The following is a 15,430-nucleotide window of genomic DNA, read 5'->3' on the forward strand; positions in this document are numbered from 1 at the left end:
GTTTCAGCTTTCTACTTATGGCTAGCCAGTTTTCCCAGTACCATTTATTAAATAGGGAATCCTTTCCCCATTTCTTGTTTTTGTCAGGTTTGTCACAGATCAGATCATTGTAGATGTGTGATATTATTTCTGAGGGCTCTGTTCTCTTCCATTGGTCTATATCTCTGTTTTGGTACCAGTACCATGCTGTTTTGGTCACTGTAGCGTTGTAGTATAGCTTGAAGTCAGGTAGCATGATGCCTCCAGCTTTGTTCTTTTTGCTTAGAATTGTCTTGGCAATGCAGGCTCTCTTTTGGTTCCATATGAAGTTTAAAGTAGTTTTTTCCAATTCTGTGAAGAAAGTCATTGGTAGCTTAATGGGGATGGCATTGAATCTATAAATTACCTTGAGCAGTATGGCCATTTTCAAGATGTTGATTCTTCCTATCCATGAGCATGGAATGTTCTTCCATTTGTTTATGTCCTCTTTTATTTCATTGAGCAGTGGTTTGTAGTTCTCCTTGAAGAGGTCCTTCACATTCCTTGTATGTTGGATTCCTAAGTATTTTATTCTCGTTGAAGCAATTGTGAATGGGAGTTCACTCATGTTTTGGCTCTCTGTTTATCTGTTATTGATGTATAGGAATGCTTGTGATGTTTGCATATTGATGTTGTATACATAAGACAACTTTGCTGAAGTTGCTTATCAACTTAAGGAGATTTTGGGCCGAGACAATGGGGTTTTCTAAATATACAATCATGTCATCTGCAAACAGGGACAATTTGACTTCCTCTTTTCCTAATTGAATACTCTTTATTTCCTTCCATTGCCTGATTGCCCTGGCCAGAACTTCCAACACTATGTTGAATAGGAGTGGTGAGAGAGGGCATCCCTGTCTTGTGCCAGTTTTCAAAGGGAGCTCTTCCAGTTTTTGCCCATTCAGTATGATATTGGCTGTGGGTTTGTCATAAGTAGCTCTTAGCATTTTGAGATACGTCCCATCAATACCTGGTTTATTGAGAGTTTTTAGGATGAAGGCTGTTGAATTTTGTCGAAGGCCTTTTCTGCATCTATTGAGATAATCATGTGGTTTTTGTCTTTGGTTCCATTTATATGCTGGATTACATTTGTTGATTTTTGTATGTTGAACCAGCCTTGCATCCCAGGGATGAAGCCAACTTAATCGTCGTGGATAAGCTTTTTGATGTGCTGCTGGATTCAGTTTGACAGTATTTTACTGAGGATTTTTTGCATCGATGTTCATCAGGGATATTGGTCTAAAATTTTCTTTCTTTGTTGTGTCTCTGCCAGGCTTTGGTATCAGGATGATGTTGGCCTCATAAAATGAGTTAGGGAGTATTCGTCTTTTTCTATTGATTGGAATAGTTTCAGAAGGAATGGTACTAGCTCCTCTTTGTACCTCTGGTAGAATTTGGCTGTGAATCTGTCTGGTCCTGGACTTTTTTTGGTTGTTAGGCAATTAATTATTGCCTCAATTTCAGAGGCTGTTACTGGTCTTTTCAGGGATTCAGCTTCTTCCTGGTTTAGTCTTGGGAGGGGGTATGTGTCCAGAAATGTATCAATTTCTTCTAGATTTTCTAGTTTATTTGCATAGAGGTGTTTATAGTATTCTCTGATGATGGTTTCTGTTTCTGAGGGATCGGTGGTGAGATCCCATTTATCATTTTTTATTGCATGTATTTGATTCTTCTCTCTTCTATTATTTGTCTTGCTAGCAGTCTATCAATTTTGTTGATCTTTTCAAAAAACCAGCTCCTGGATTCATTGATTTATGATTTTTAAAGTTTTTTTTTTTTTTTTTGCATCTCTATCTCCTTCACTTCTGCTCGGATCTTAGTTATTTCTTGCCTTCTGCTCACTTTTGAATGTGTTTGCTCTTGCTTCTCTAGTTCTTTTAATTGTGATGTTAGGGTGTCAATTTTAGATCTTTCGAGCTTTCTCTTGTGGGCATTTAGTGCTATAAATTTCCCTCTACACACTGCTTTAAATGTGTCCCAGAGATTCTGGTATGTTGTGTCTCTGTTCTCATTGGTTTCGAAGAACATCTTTATTTCTGCCTTCATTTCATTATGTACCCAGTAGTCATTCAGGAGCAGGTTGTTCAGTTTCCATGTAGTTGAGCGGTTTTGAGTGAGTTTCTTAATCCTGAGTTCTAATTTGATTGCACTGTGGTCTGAGAGACAATTTGTTATAATTTCTGTTCTTTTACATTTGCTGAGGAGTGCTTTACTTCCAACTGTGTGGTCAATTTTATAATAAGTGCGATGTGGTGCTGAGAAGAATGTATATTCTGTTGATTTGGGGTGGAGAGTTCTGTAGATGTCTATTAGATCTGCTTGGTGCAGAGTTGAGTTCAATCCCTGGATATCCTTGTTAGCTTTCTGTCTCATTGATCTGTCTAATGTTGACAGTGGGGTGTTAAAGTCTCCCATTATTATTATTGTGTGGGAGTCTAAGTCTCTTTGTAGGTCTCTAAGGACTTGCTTTATGAATCTGGGTGCTCCTGTATTGGGTGCATATATATTTAGGATAGTTAGCTCTTCTTGTTGAATTGATCCCTTTACCATTATGTAACACCTTTCTTTGTCTCTTTTGATCTTTGTTGGTTTAAAGTCTGTTTTATCAGAGACTAGGATTGCAACCCCTGCTTTTTTTTTTTTTTCCATGTGCTTGGTAGATCTTCCTCCATCCCTTTATTTTGAGCCTATATGTGTCTCTGCACATTAGATGGTTCTCCTGAATACAGCATACTGATGGATCTTGACCCTTTATCCAATTTGCCAGTCTATGTCTTTTAATTGGAACATTTGGCCCATTTCCATTTAATGTTAATATTGTTATGTGTGAATTTGATCCTGTCATTATGATGTTAGCTGGTTATTTCACTCATTAGTTGATGTGGTTTCTTCCTAGCATCGATGGCCTTTACAATTTGGCATGTTTTTGCAGTGACTGGTACCGGTTGTTCCTTTCCATGTTTAGTGCTTCCTTCAGGAGCTCTTGTAAGGCAGACCTGGTGGTGACAAAATCTCTCAACATTTGTTTGTTTATAAAGGATTTTATTTCTCCATCACTTATGAAGCTTACTTTGGCTGGATATGAAATTCTGGGTTGCTGAGACCAGCTCAGCTGGGGAGACCCTAATCCAGTGGTGCTAGAGGAATTAAAGACACACAAACAGAAATATAGAGGTATGACATGGGAAATCAGGGATCTCACAGCCTTCAGAGTTGAGAGCCCCGAACAGAGTTTTACCTACATATTTATTAACAGCAAACCAGTCATTAGCATTGTTTTACACACATATTTATTAACAGTAAACCAGTCATTAGCATTGTGAGATATTAAATTAGCTAAAAGTATCCTTTATGGGAAATGAAGGGATGGGTCAAATTAAAGGAATAGGTTGGGCTAGTCAACTGCAGCAGGATCACGCCCTTAAGACACAGTTCACTCATGCTATTGTTTGTGGCTTAAGAATGCCTTTAAGCAGTTTTATGCCCTGGGTGGGCCGGGTGTTCCTTGCCCTCATTCCCGTAAACCCACAACCTTCCAGCTTGGGAATTAGGGCCATTATGAACATGTTACAGTGCTGCAGAGATTTTGTTTATGGCCAGTTTGGGGGCCAGTTTATGGCTAGATTTTGGAGGGCTTGCTCCCAACATGTCCCTCTTCTCTGATTTGCAAAGAGATAAAACGAAGGGCAACTTTGTCACGGTGAGCTACTTCTCGCAGGAGTCGGGATCCACATCTGCAGACTATACAAAGACAAACAACTTAGATTAAAAGCACAGTCATCATTGAAATCACAGAGCTTCCAAGTGTTTTTATCCATTTTAATGGGTTACTAGCTGCTAATTTGTCTGCAGCTCCTTTAAGCACTCCAGTTCCTGGCATTAGGGTCAGGTGTGCCTCAGAGGCTTTAAATATTTGTTATTTTAATTTTGCTATATCCAAAAACAAGTTTGTAGAGTGTCCTTCTAGATTTCTTTTATTCTTTCCCAAATTTTGATCTTATTAAGAGTATTTAATAGTTTCCACAAATCCTTATGTTAAGCTCCTAGAGCAGGCCATATTATTTGAGGTTGAGGTGTCACTATACCACCACAGTTCCAGATAATAGGAACTTTTGCCGTACTTCTTATCATTTCTACCATCTGACCATTTTGTTCAGCTCATCTGAATATAGTGTGACTGTGGCACACAGACTGAGAGGTGCAATTCAAGCTAAACATCCCCTTAGGGTACCAATTAATAATGATTCCATAGGAATTGTTGTGCAGCACCTCTGCCTGTTCTGCAAGGCAATCTTCCTAAGCAAGTATGCTCATGTTTTCTTACTGGGTCCAATCTTGTTTACAAATAGGTTTTTGAGGGCGGTATGCCTCAATTATAGGAACAGATTTATTATGGTAAATACTGAGGTCAGAAAGCATGTGTAACTGTGTCATGGAGTGATTGCATCCAGGCATTATTACCAGCCCTTATTGAACAAATACTCATGGCAGTGGTGATAAGCGCTATCATAGCTACCATTAAATTATTCATTGTGACTGGTTGTCTCACTTTCTTCAGGTTTTCTTCTGCCATCTGTGACAGCTTCTTGATCTGCCCCCAGGTGGGTGGCTGTGTTCAACGGGTGTTGCTTGTGACAGTTGGGGTCCCCTTAAGCATCAGCCTTGACATGGCTGCACCTGGGGGGTCCTTGGGATCCTCCTGGAGTCTCTTCCTCGGCCTCTGGCTCATGATAAGTTTTCAGATGTCTTTCAGATATCCAAATTGGCTGTTGATTTTGGCCTGGAGAAACACAAGCATAACCTCTACCCCAAGTTATTATTTTACCTATTTCCCAACTTTTTGTTATCGGATCTCTCCACCAAATCAGTTGTTCTGTTTCTGTCTTTGCACCTGGTTTCTGTAGATGTTCTTCAGCTGCTAATAACATCTGGCCTTTGGGCAGGTGCAAAAAATTTAAAGTTAATAATGCTGGGTTCAGTTGCATTTGTGGGGTTCCATATTCTCTATCTCTCCCTTTCTACTTTTGCAACTGCTGCTTTAAAGAGAGATTCATTCTTTCCACTATGGCTTGTTCTTGAGAGTTGTATAGGATACCAGTAATGTGTTTAACATTCCACATAGAGAAAGATGTAGCTAGAGTGTGGCTAGTATAGCCTGGGGCATTATCTGTTTTAATAGAAGCTGGAATGCCCATCACCGCAACACACTGCAAAAGGTGACATTTAACACAGGCAGAAGACTCTCCTGTTTGGCATGTAGCCCAGACAAAATGAGAAAAGTGTCCACAGATACATGTACATAAGCTAGTTTCCCAAACGAGGAAACATGTGTGACATCCATTGGCCAATTAGAGTTAGGTTCCAGTCCTTGAGGATTAACTCCTCCTGTAAAAGATGAGGAATGTACCATTTGGCAAGTTGGGCATCACTGGATAATAGCTTTAGCTTCTTTCCAGGTAATGCTGTATTTGTTTTTGAGACCAGAGGCAGTAACATGGGTTAAATTGTGAAAGTGTTTAGCATTAGATATTGCATTAGCAGCTAGGCCATCAGCCATTTGATTCCCTTCAGTCAAAGGTCCTGGAAGAGGTGTATGAACTCTAATGTGAGTGATGTAAAAAGGATGCATTCTACTCCTAACTGCTGTTTGCAATTGGGTAAATAAAGTCATCAGTTGTTTATCTATATGAAATCATAACCCAGAATTTTCAATTAACTGTGTAGAGTGAACCACATATGAAGAATCAGAAATCACATTAATAGGCATATCAAAAGCAGTCAATACCTCAATTACAGCTACAAGCTCTGCTTTTTGAGCTGAAGTATAGGACATCTGAAAAACTTTATTTTTTGAGCCAGAATAAGAAGGTTTACCATTACTAGACCCATCTGTAAAAATATTCTTAGCACCTTCAATTGGTTTACATTTAGTTAATTTAGGGAGAATCCAATTAGTTAATTTCAAAAATAGAAATAGCTTCGTTTTAGGAAAATGATTATGGAGAATACCCACAAAGTCAGCTACATGGGTTTGCCAAGTAAGACTATTTATAAAAGCTTGCTGTGTTTGTGCCTTCGTGAGAGGGACAATAATTTTTCCAGGATCATATCCATATTATTTAACAATCTGAGTTCTCCCAATCCCTATCATAGTAGTGATTTGATCTAAATAAGGAGTTAGAGCCTGTGTAGTATGTGGAAGAAAAAGCCACTCTACTATGTCCTGTTCTTCGGCAATAACACCAGTAGGTGAACGCTGAATTGAAAAAATTAGCAAATCTAGAGTCTTCTCTAGATCTATTCTATTTATCTGAGCTTTATGTACTTGCTTCTCAATCAGTTGTAATTCTGCCTCCACCTCTTTTGTTAATTGCCGAGGGCTAGACTAGGATTTCCTCTAAGGATAGAAAACAGGTTACTCACGGCATAGGTAGTAATACCTAGAGCAGGTCGTATCCAATTAATATCCCCTAGTAATTTTTGAAAATCATTTAATGTTTTTAATTTATCCCTATGTATGGTTATTTTCTGTGGCACAATGGTAGTGTCATTTACTAAGGTCCCCAAGTAGGAGTAAGGAGTAGTAGTCTGAATTTTGTCAGGAGCTATAATTAAACCAGTGCAAGAAATTGAATATTGCCAGTGATCATAACATTGGAGTAATATTTCTCGAGTGGGGGCAGCACAAAATATATCATCCGTATAATGAATAATGTAGCACCGTGAACATTTTTTGTGAGTAGGTTCAATTGCTTGCCCCACATACATCTGGCAAATAGTTGGACTCTTTAACATGCCCTGTGGCAACACTTTCCAATGATAATGCTTAGCAGGCTGCATGTTGTTTATGCAGGGATTGTAAATGCAAACTGTTTAGTCTTGCTCAGTTAAAGGGATAGTAAAGAAACAGTCTTTTAAATCTATGACTATTAAAAGCCAATTTTGTGAATTATAGCAGGAGAAGGCAATCCTGGCTGTAATGCTCCCATAGGTTGTTTAATGAATTGATGGCTCTTAAGTCAGTTAACATTCTCCATTTACCTGATTTTTTTCTTAATTACGAAAACTGAAGAATTCCAAGGGGAAAATGTAGGAGCTATGTGCCCGTTTTCTAATTGTTTAGCAACTAATTTTTCTAAAGCCTCCAGTTTTTCTTTACTTCACAGCCATTGTTCTATCCGAATTGGCTTATCTGTTAACTGTTTTAAAGGTATAGGTTCTGGAGGCTTAACAATGACCACCATCAAAAATTATTTCCTAATCTTGGGTGGGAACTTTGTTTTTCCACTTGAAGCAGTTCTTCCAAACCTTGCAAATTTTTTTCTAGTCCTATACCAGGGACATACCCCATTTCATGCATTGTATGTTGACTGAGGGCTGTATAATTGCTCTGGAATTAGAACTTGTGCTCCCCATTGTTGTAATAAATCTCTTCCCCATACATTTATAGGTACAGAAGTTATAATTGGTTGAATAGTCCCAGGTTGTCTGTTGGGTCCCTCACAGTGCAAAATATAACTACTTTGATATACTTCAGCAGCTATACCAACTCCAACTATGTTAAATTGAGTGGGTTGAATTGGCCACGTGGATGGCCAGTGCTGTAGAGAAATGATTGAAATGTCCCCTCCTGTGTCTACCAAACCTTTAAATTTCTTTCCTTGACTAGTTATTTCACAGGTAGGATGTTTATCAGTAATTTGATTTACCCAATAAGCTGCTTTGCCTTGTTTATCTGTGTTTCCAAATCCACCTGTTCGTTTGATTTCACTTTTTCCCGTTCCCACATATGACACAACCAGGAGCTGTGCTATGCACTCTCCTGGCTCTGCTTTCCAGAGAACAGAAGTAGATATAACAATTTGAATTTCCCCATTATAATCTCAATCAATGATTCCTGTATGTATTTGTATGCCTTTTAAACTTAAACTAGACCTTCCTAAAATTAATCCTATTGTCCCCACTGGCAAGGGTCCACAGACTCCTGTTGGGACCTTTTGCAGGGGTTCCCCAAGCAGAAGGCTCACAGCTTTTGTGCAGCATAAATCTACTGTGGCACTACTGGCTGTGGCAGGGGACAGACATTGTACAGGGGTGAGGGAATGGCCTGAGCTGGAAATGCCCTGCTTTAGAACGGGGCCTGGGATGGGCCCTTCATGGCGTTTCCTGAAATCGGGTTCCCTTCTTTATCAAACTTAGAGTGACACTGATTAGCCCAATATTTTCCTTTTTTACATTTTGGACATATTTCAGGCTCAACAGTATTCTTTTTTCCCCTATCTGGCAGCCTGACTTGCTGATTTTTTCTACATTCTTTTTTAGTATGACCATGCTTCCCACAGTTAAAACAAGCTCCAGGAAATGGAGTATTTCCTTTATCCACTCTCAGTCCTGCCATTGCCTGTGCCAACAAAGTAGCTATATGCAGATTACCTGCGATACCATCACAGGCCTTGATATTATCAACTAAATGTGCTTTTCCTCTTGCAGAGCAGTCTGGCAATCAGGATTAGCATTGTCGAAAGCTAATAACTGCAGCACTATATCCTGAGCAGCCGAATCTGCAATCATCTTTTTAAGAGGCTCCTGTAACCGAGCTATAAAATCAACATATTGTTCTCTTGGTCTCTGTTTTATAGCACTAAAGGAAAGGTATTGTTCCCCACCTGAAGTGATTTTTTTCCCCAAGCTCTAATGCACACCCCTCTAAGCTGTTCTATGGCATCATCCTGCATGACCAGTGTTGCATCTAAACCAGCCCAGCCGCCAACCCCCAAAAGTTGGTGTGCAGTTATATTAATTTGAGGTTGGGTCTGGTCATTGCGACCAGTCTGAATGGAAGCTTCATCTGCCCACCATGTTTTAAATTGTAAGAACTGAGCAGGAGTTAGACAAGCTCGAGTAAGAGCATCCTGGTCAGTAGGAATCATCTCACTGGAAACAGTAACATTCTTTAACAGTCCCATTACAAAAGGAGAACCTGATCCATACTGACTTATTGCTTATTTTAATTCTTTGGTAATTTAAAAGGAAAAGGCTCAAATGTAGATGTAATATTTCTCTGTTGATCTGGGGGGTGTATTCTAACACGGAACTGCCAAGCCTCTAAATCACCCTCTTGTCTAGCTTGCTGAATTCCTGCCTCAATAGAACCATCGCTTGAGACACTGCTTGAACAGTCACTAGGGCAATGACTTTTCGTCCAGTGTCCTCCAGAAAAGAAAGATCTGGGGGGTCATTTTCTTTAAAATATTAATGAGGGGATGCAGAAGGGTAGGAATGAACCTGTCCTTCCTTTGCCACTTTAGCTTTAGCTGGCAAATAAACATGCTCTGTAACCTCTTCTGTTACTTCTCTATACTCTCCATCCTCCTCATCAGTGTGAAAAAGTTCCAAGGTGAAAAAACCAGACCCCAAGCCTGTCCCATTGTTACCCTGACACTTCTGAGCTCCCATTCTTACTCACCACGGGGATTGCTTTAAGAATACTCAGGTGTCCTCCAGCTAGTTTTCCATTCCAACTGTCACTCTGGCAACCCTTCGACCTGGATTCGAGCTCCCATGAATGGACGCCACTTGCCGAGACCAGCTTGGTCAGGGAGACCCTAACTCAGTGGTGCTAGAGGAATTAAAGAACACAAACAGAAATGTAGAGGTGTGAAGTGGGAAATCAGGGGTCTCACAGCCTTCAGAGCTGAGAGCCCCAAACAGAGATTTACCCACATATTTATTAACAGCAAACCAGTCATTAGCATTGTTTATACAGATACTAAATTAACTAAAAGTATCCTTTATGGGAAATGAAGGGATGGACCAAATGAATGGAATAGGTTGGGCTAGTTAACTGCAGCAGGAACACACTCTTAAGACACAGATTGCTCATGCTATTGCTTGTGGCTTAAGAATGCCTTTAAGCGGTTTTCTGCCCTGGGCAGACAAGGTGTTCCTTGCCCTCATTCCCATAAACCCACAACCTTCCAGCTTGGGTGTTAGGGCTATTACGAATGTGTTACAGTGCTGCAGCGATTTTGTTTATGGCCAGTTTTGGGGCCAGTTAAACTTCCTGGCTAGATTTTGGGGGGTTTGCTCCCAACACTGGGTTGGAAATTCTTTTCTTTAAGAATGTTGAATATTGGCCCCCACTCTCTTCTGGCTTGTAGAGTTTCTGCCAAGAAATCTGCTGTTAGTCTGATGGGCTTCCCTTTGTGGGTAACCCGACCTTTCTCTCTGGCTGCCCTTATCATTTTTTCCTTCATTTCAGCTTTGATGAATCTGACAATTGTGAGTCTTGGAGTTGCTCTTCTCGAGGAGTATCTTTGTGGCATTCTCTGTATTTCCTGAATTTGAATGTTGGCCTGCCTTGCTATGTTGGGGAAGTTCTCCTGGATAATATCCTGAAGAGTGTTTGTCAACTTGGTTCTGTTCTCCCTGTCACTTTCAGGTACACCAATCAGATGTAGATTTGGTCTTTTCACATAGTCCCATATTTCTTGGAGGCTTTGTTCATTTCTTTTTACTCTTTTTTCTCTAAACTTCTCTTCTTGCTTCATTTCATTTATTTGATCTTCAATCATTGATACCTTTTCTTCCACTTGATTGAATCAGCTACTGAAGCTTGTGCATGCATCGCATAGTTCTCGTGCCGTGGTTTTAGCTCCCTCAGGTCATTTAAGGTCTTCTCTATGCTGTTTATTCTAGTTAGCCATTTGTCTAATCTTTTTTCGAGGTTTTTAGCTTCTTTGTGATGGATTCGAACATCCAATCAGAAGTTTCTTATTACTGATTGTCTGAAGCCTTCTCTCAACTCGTCAAGGTCATTCTCCATCCAGCTTTGTTCCATTGCTGGCAAGGAGCTGCATTCCTTTGAAGGAGAAGAGGCACTCTGATTCTTAGAATTTTCAGCTTTTCTGCTCTGGTTTCTCCCCATCTTTGTGGTTTTATCTACCTTTGGTCTTTGATGATGGTGATGTACAGATGGGGTTTTGTTGTGGATGTCCTTTCAGTTTGTTAGTTTTCCTTCTAACACTCAGGACCCTCAGCTGCAGGTCTTTTAGAGTTTGCTGGAGGTCTATTTCTGACCTGTTTGCCTGGGTATCACCAGTGGAGGCTGCAGAATAGCAAATATTGCAGAATAGCAAATGTTGCTGCCTGATCCTTCCTCTGGACGCTTCTTCTCAGAGCAGCACCTGGCTGTATGGGGCATCAGTTGGCCCCTACTTGGAGGTGTCTCCCAGTTAGGCCATTGGGGTTCAGGGACCCACTTGAGGAGGCAGTCTGTCCATTCTCAGATCTCAAACTCTGTGCTGGGAGACCTGCTACTCTCTTCAAAGCTGTCAGACAGGGATGTTTAAGTCTGCAGAAGTTTCTGCTGCCTTTTGTTCACCTATGCCCTGCCCCTAGAGGTGGAGTCTACAGAGGCAGGCAGGCCTCCTTGAGCTTCGGTGGGCTCCACCTAGTTCAAGCTTCCCAGCTGCTTCGTTTACCTAGTCAAGCCTCAGCAATGGTGGACGCCCCTCTCCCAGCCTCACTGATGCCTTGCAGTTCCATCTCAGACTGCTGTGCTAGAAGTGAGTGAGGCTCCATGGGCATGGGACCCTCTGAGCCAGGCACAGGATATAATCTGTGCTTCCTGGTGTGCCATTTGCTAAGACCTTTGGAAAAGTGCAGTATTAGGGTGGGAGTGTCCTGATTTTCCAGGTACCATCTGTCATGGCTTGCCTTGGCTAGGAAAGGGAATTCCCTGACCCTTTGCACTTCCTGGGTGAGGCGATGCCCTGCCCTGCTTCGGCTCACATTCTGTGGGCTGCACCCACTGTCCCACAAGCCCCATGGGATTAACCTGGTACCTCAGTTGGAAATGCAGAAATCACCCATCTTCTGCATCTCTTACACTGGGAGCTGTAGACTGGAGCTGTTCCTATTCGGCTATCTTTGAACCTTCCCCATGATTTGCATATGTTAAACCTTCCCTCTGTCTCTGGGACAAAGCCCATTTGATCATGATGTATTATCTTTTTGATTTGCTGTTGGATTCTGTTTGCTGGTATTTTCTTGAGGACTTTTGCATCTATGTTCATCAGGAATATTGATCTGTAGTTTTCTTTTTTGTTATGTCATTTCCTGGGCTTGGCACAGGGTGATACTGGCTTCATAGAATGAGTTTGGGAGGATTCTCTCTTTCTCAATCTTTTTGAATAGTTTCAGTAGGATTGGTTCCAATTCTTCTTTGACTGCCTGGTAGAATTTAGCTATGAATCCATCTGGCCCTAGGTTTTTTTGTTCCTGGCAATTTTAATCAGTAAATTTTACTTATTCAGTCTCACTGCTTGTTATTTGGTCTGTTCAGGATTTCTATTTCTTCCTGATTTAATCTGGGAGGATTGTAAATTTCCAGGAATTTATCCATTTCTTCTGTTTTTTAGTTTGTGTGAATAGAGGTGTTTATAGTAATCTCAAATGATCTTTTGTATTTCTGTGGCATTGGTTGTAATGTCTCTATTTTCATTTCTAATTGAACTTATTCAAAACTTCTGTCTCCTTAGTTAATGTAGTTAATCGTCTATCAATTTTGTTTATCTTTTCAAAGAACCAGCTTTTTGTTTTACTAATCTTGTGTAATATTTTTGTTTTAATTTCATTTATTTCTGCTCTGGTCTTTGTTATTTCTTTTCTTCTCTAGCTTTGGGTTTCTTTTGTTCCTGCTTATTTAGTTCCTTGAGGTGCAGAGTTAGGGTGTCAAGTTGTGACCTTTCAGACTTTTTGATGTAGGCATTTAGTACTATAAACTTTCCTCTTAGCACCACTTTTGCTGTATCTCAGAAGTTTTAATAACTGTGTCATATTATCATTCAAGTAATTTTTAAATTTTCATCTTGATTTCATTGTTAACCCCAAAATTAAACAGGAGCAGATTGTTTAACTTCCATGTATTTGTATAGTTTTGAGAATTCATTTTGGAGTTGGTTTCTAGTTTATCCTACTCTGGTCTGAGAAGTCTCTTGATATGATTTTGATTTTTTAAAAATTATTGATACTTGTTTTGTAGTCAATCATATGGTCTATCTTGTAGTATATTCCATGTGCTGATGAGAAGAAAGTATATTCTATAGTTCTTGGGTCAGATGTTCTGTAAATATCTGTTAGGTCTATTTGTTTTAGACTATTTTTTAAGTCCATTGTTTCTTTGTTGACTTTCTGCCTTGATGGTCTGTCTAGTGCTGTCAGTGGGGTCTTGAAGTATCCCACTATTATTGTGTTGCTCATTATCTCTTTCTTTAGGTCTAGTAGTAATTGTTTTATGAATTTTGGAGTTCCATAGTTAGGTACACATATATTTTGAATTACAATATTCTCTTGTCAGATTAATCCTTTTATCATTATATACTTGTAACCACCTAACAGGTTCTTTCTGCCCACTGCACAAGCAAAATCAGTTCATGGCATTGTGGTGAAGAAAGAGTTTAATTGATGCAAGGCCAGTCATGCCACGTGGTCAAACCAGGATGGAGTTATTACTCAAATCAATCTCATCAAAGGCTTGTACATTAGGGGTTTTTCAAAGACAGTTTGGGGTAAGGGATTGCGCTGACCAGACCAGGGGCTTACTGCTAATTGTTTGGGTTGGAGATGAAATCACAGGGAGTTGAAGCTGTCCTCTTATGCTGAGTCATTTCTGTGGGACCACAGAAGTGGTTGGTGGGTCCTTATGGGTCCAAGTGAAGCCATCTGTGTCAGACATGCAAAAAACCTGAAAAGATATCTCAAAAGGCTAACTTAGGTTCTATAATAGTGATGTTATCTGCATGAGTAATTGGGGGAGTTACATATCTTGTGACCTCTGGAATAATGGCTGGCAATCATTTATATCCACACCTTAGCAGATTTCAGGCTCTTCTCCTCTTCCTAAGTCTGGTGGTCTCTCATTAGCTTTACAAAGGTGGTTGAGTTTTGGGAAAGATTATTATCATTTAAACTACAAATTAAATGTCTCCCAAAGCTAGCCAAGCCTAAGCCCAGGAATAATTAAGGCATCTTGAAGGCTAAAGGCAAGAGGGAAGTTGGTAGATCAGATCTCCCCCACTGCCATAATTCTCTCAGTGACATAATTTTTGCAAAGGTGGTTTTATAATGACCTTCTTTGTCTTTTTCTTTTTTAACTATTGTTGGTTTAAAGTCTGTTTTATTTGATATAAGAATAGCTACTCCTAGCCAGGCACAGTGGCTCATGCCTGTAAATCCCAGCGCTTTGGGAGGCTGAGGCAGGTAGATCACCTGAGATCAGGAGTTCAAGACCAGCCTGACAAAGATGGTGAAACCCCATCTCTACTAAATTTACAAAAAAATTAGCCAGGCATGGTGGTGGGCACTTGTTATCCCAGCTACTCAGGAGGCTGAGGCAGGAGAATTGCTTGAACCTGGGAGGCAGAGGTTACAGTGAGCCAAGATCACACCTTGCACTCCAGCCTGGGCAACAAAGTGAGACTTCATCTCAAAAAAAAGAGAAAAGAATAGCTACTTCTACTAGTCTTTGGTTTCCGTATACACAGAACATCTTTTTCCACCCCTTTACCTTGAGTCTATGTGAATCCTTATGCATTAGATGAGTCTCTTGAAGACAGCAGATATTTGGTTTGTGATATTTTATCCATTCTGTCAATCTGTATGTTTTGAGTGGAATATTTATGCCATTTATGTTTAGTATTAACATTGAGATGTAAGGTACAATTCTAGTCATCATGTTGATTATTACCTGGATCCTTTTGTGTGAGTGTGTGTGTGTGTGTGTGTGTTATTGTTTTATAGGTCCTGTGAGTTTTATGCTTTCAAGAGGTTCTATTCTGATACATATCAACTTCCAAGATTTAGAACTCCTTTTAGAATTTTGTGTGTGACTGGTCTAGTAGTGACAAATTCCTTCATCATTGCTTGTCTGCAAAAGACTTTATTTCTCCTTCATTTATGAAACTTAGTTTTGCTGGATACAAAATTCTTGACTGACACTTATTCTGTTTAAGGAGGCTAAAGATAGGACCCCAATCCCTTCTGGCTTGTAAGATTTCTGCTGAGGGGAAGATTTTTTATCAATGGCATAAATGTGTGATGATGGAAACAATCCGTGGGAAGAGAAAATCAATGATGCAGGAGAGAAGAAAAAAAAACATTTTTGGAGGGCTGCTCTTTAGTATATGAGAGTAGATGGAATCTGTTCAACATACAAAGGAGTCTTAACTAGGCCTTAGATAAGAGTAGGAATTGTTTATCCAAAGTAAAAGGAAGGACGACAGATTCAGGTAGGTTGGAAGACATGGTGGGAAGGACTTGAGGAAATTCTCCTCTATTGCTTACTTTACTCAAAAAAGTAGGAAGCAAGGTTACTAGCTATGAGTGAGGAGTAGAAGAAGGCATTAGAGAC

General features: G+C 40.0%; 1 protein-coding gene across 3 annotated transcripts in view; it reads left to right on the forward strand.

Annotated features, from left to right (window-relative positions):
• Nucleotides 1-15,430, forward strand: part of NIM1K (NIM1 serine/threonine protein kinase) — a 94,595-nt gene that overhangs the window by 68,317 nt on the left and 10,848 nt on the right. The gene's annotated exons all lie outside the window — the stretch shown is intronic.

This window comes from Colobus angolensis, unplaced genomic scaffold (assembly GCF_000951035.1).
Source record: "Colobus angolensis palliatus isolate OR3802 unplaced genomic scaffold, Cang.pa_1.0 Scaffold383, whole genome shotgun sequence".
NCBI classification, from domain to species: Eukaryota; Metazoa; Chordata; class Mammalia; order Primates; family Cercopithecidae; genus Colobus; species Colobus angolensis.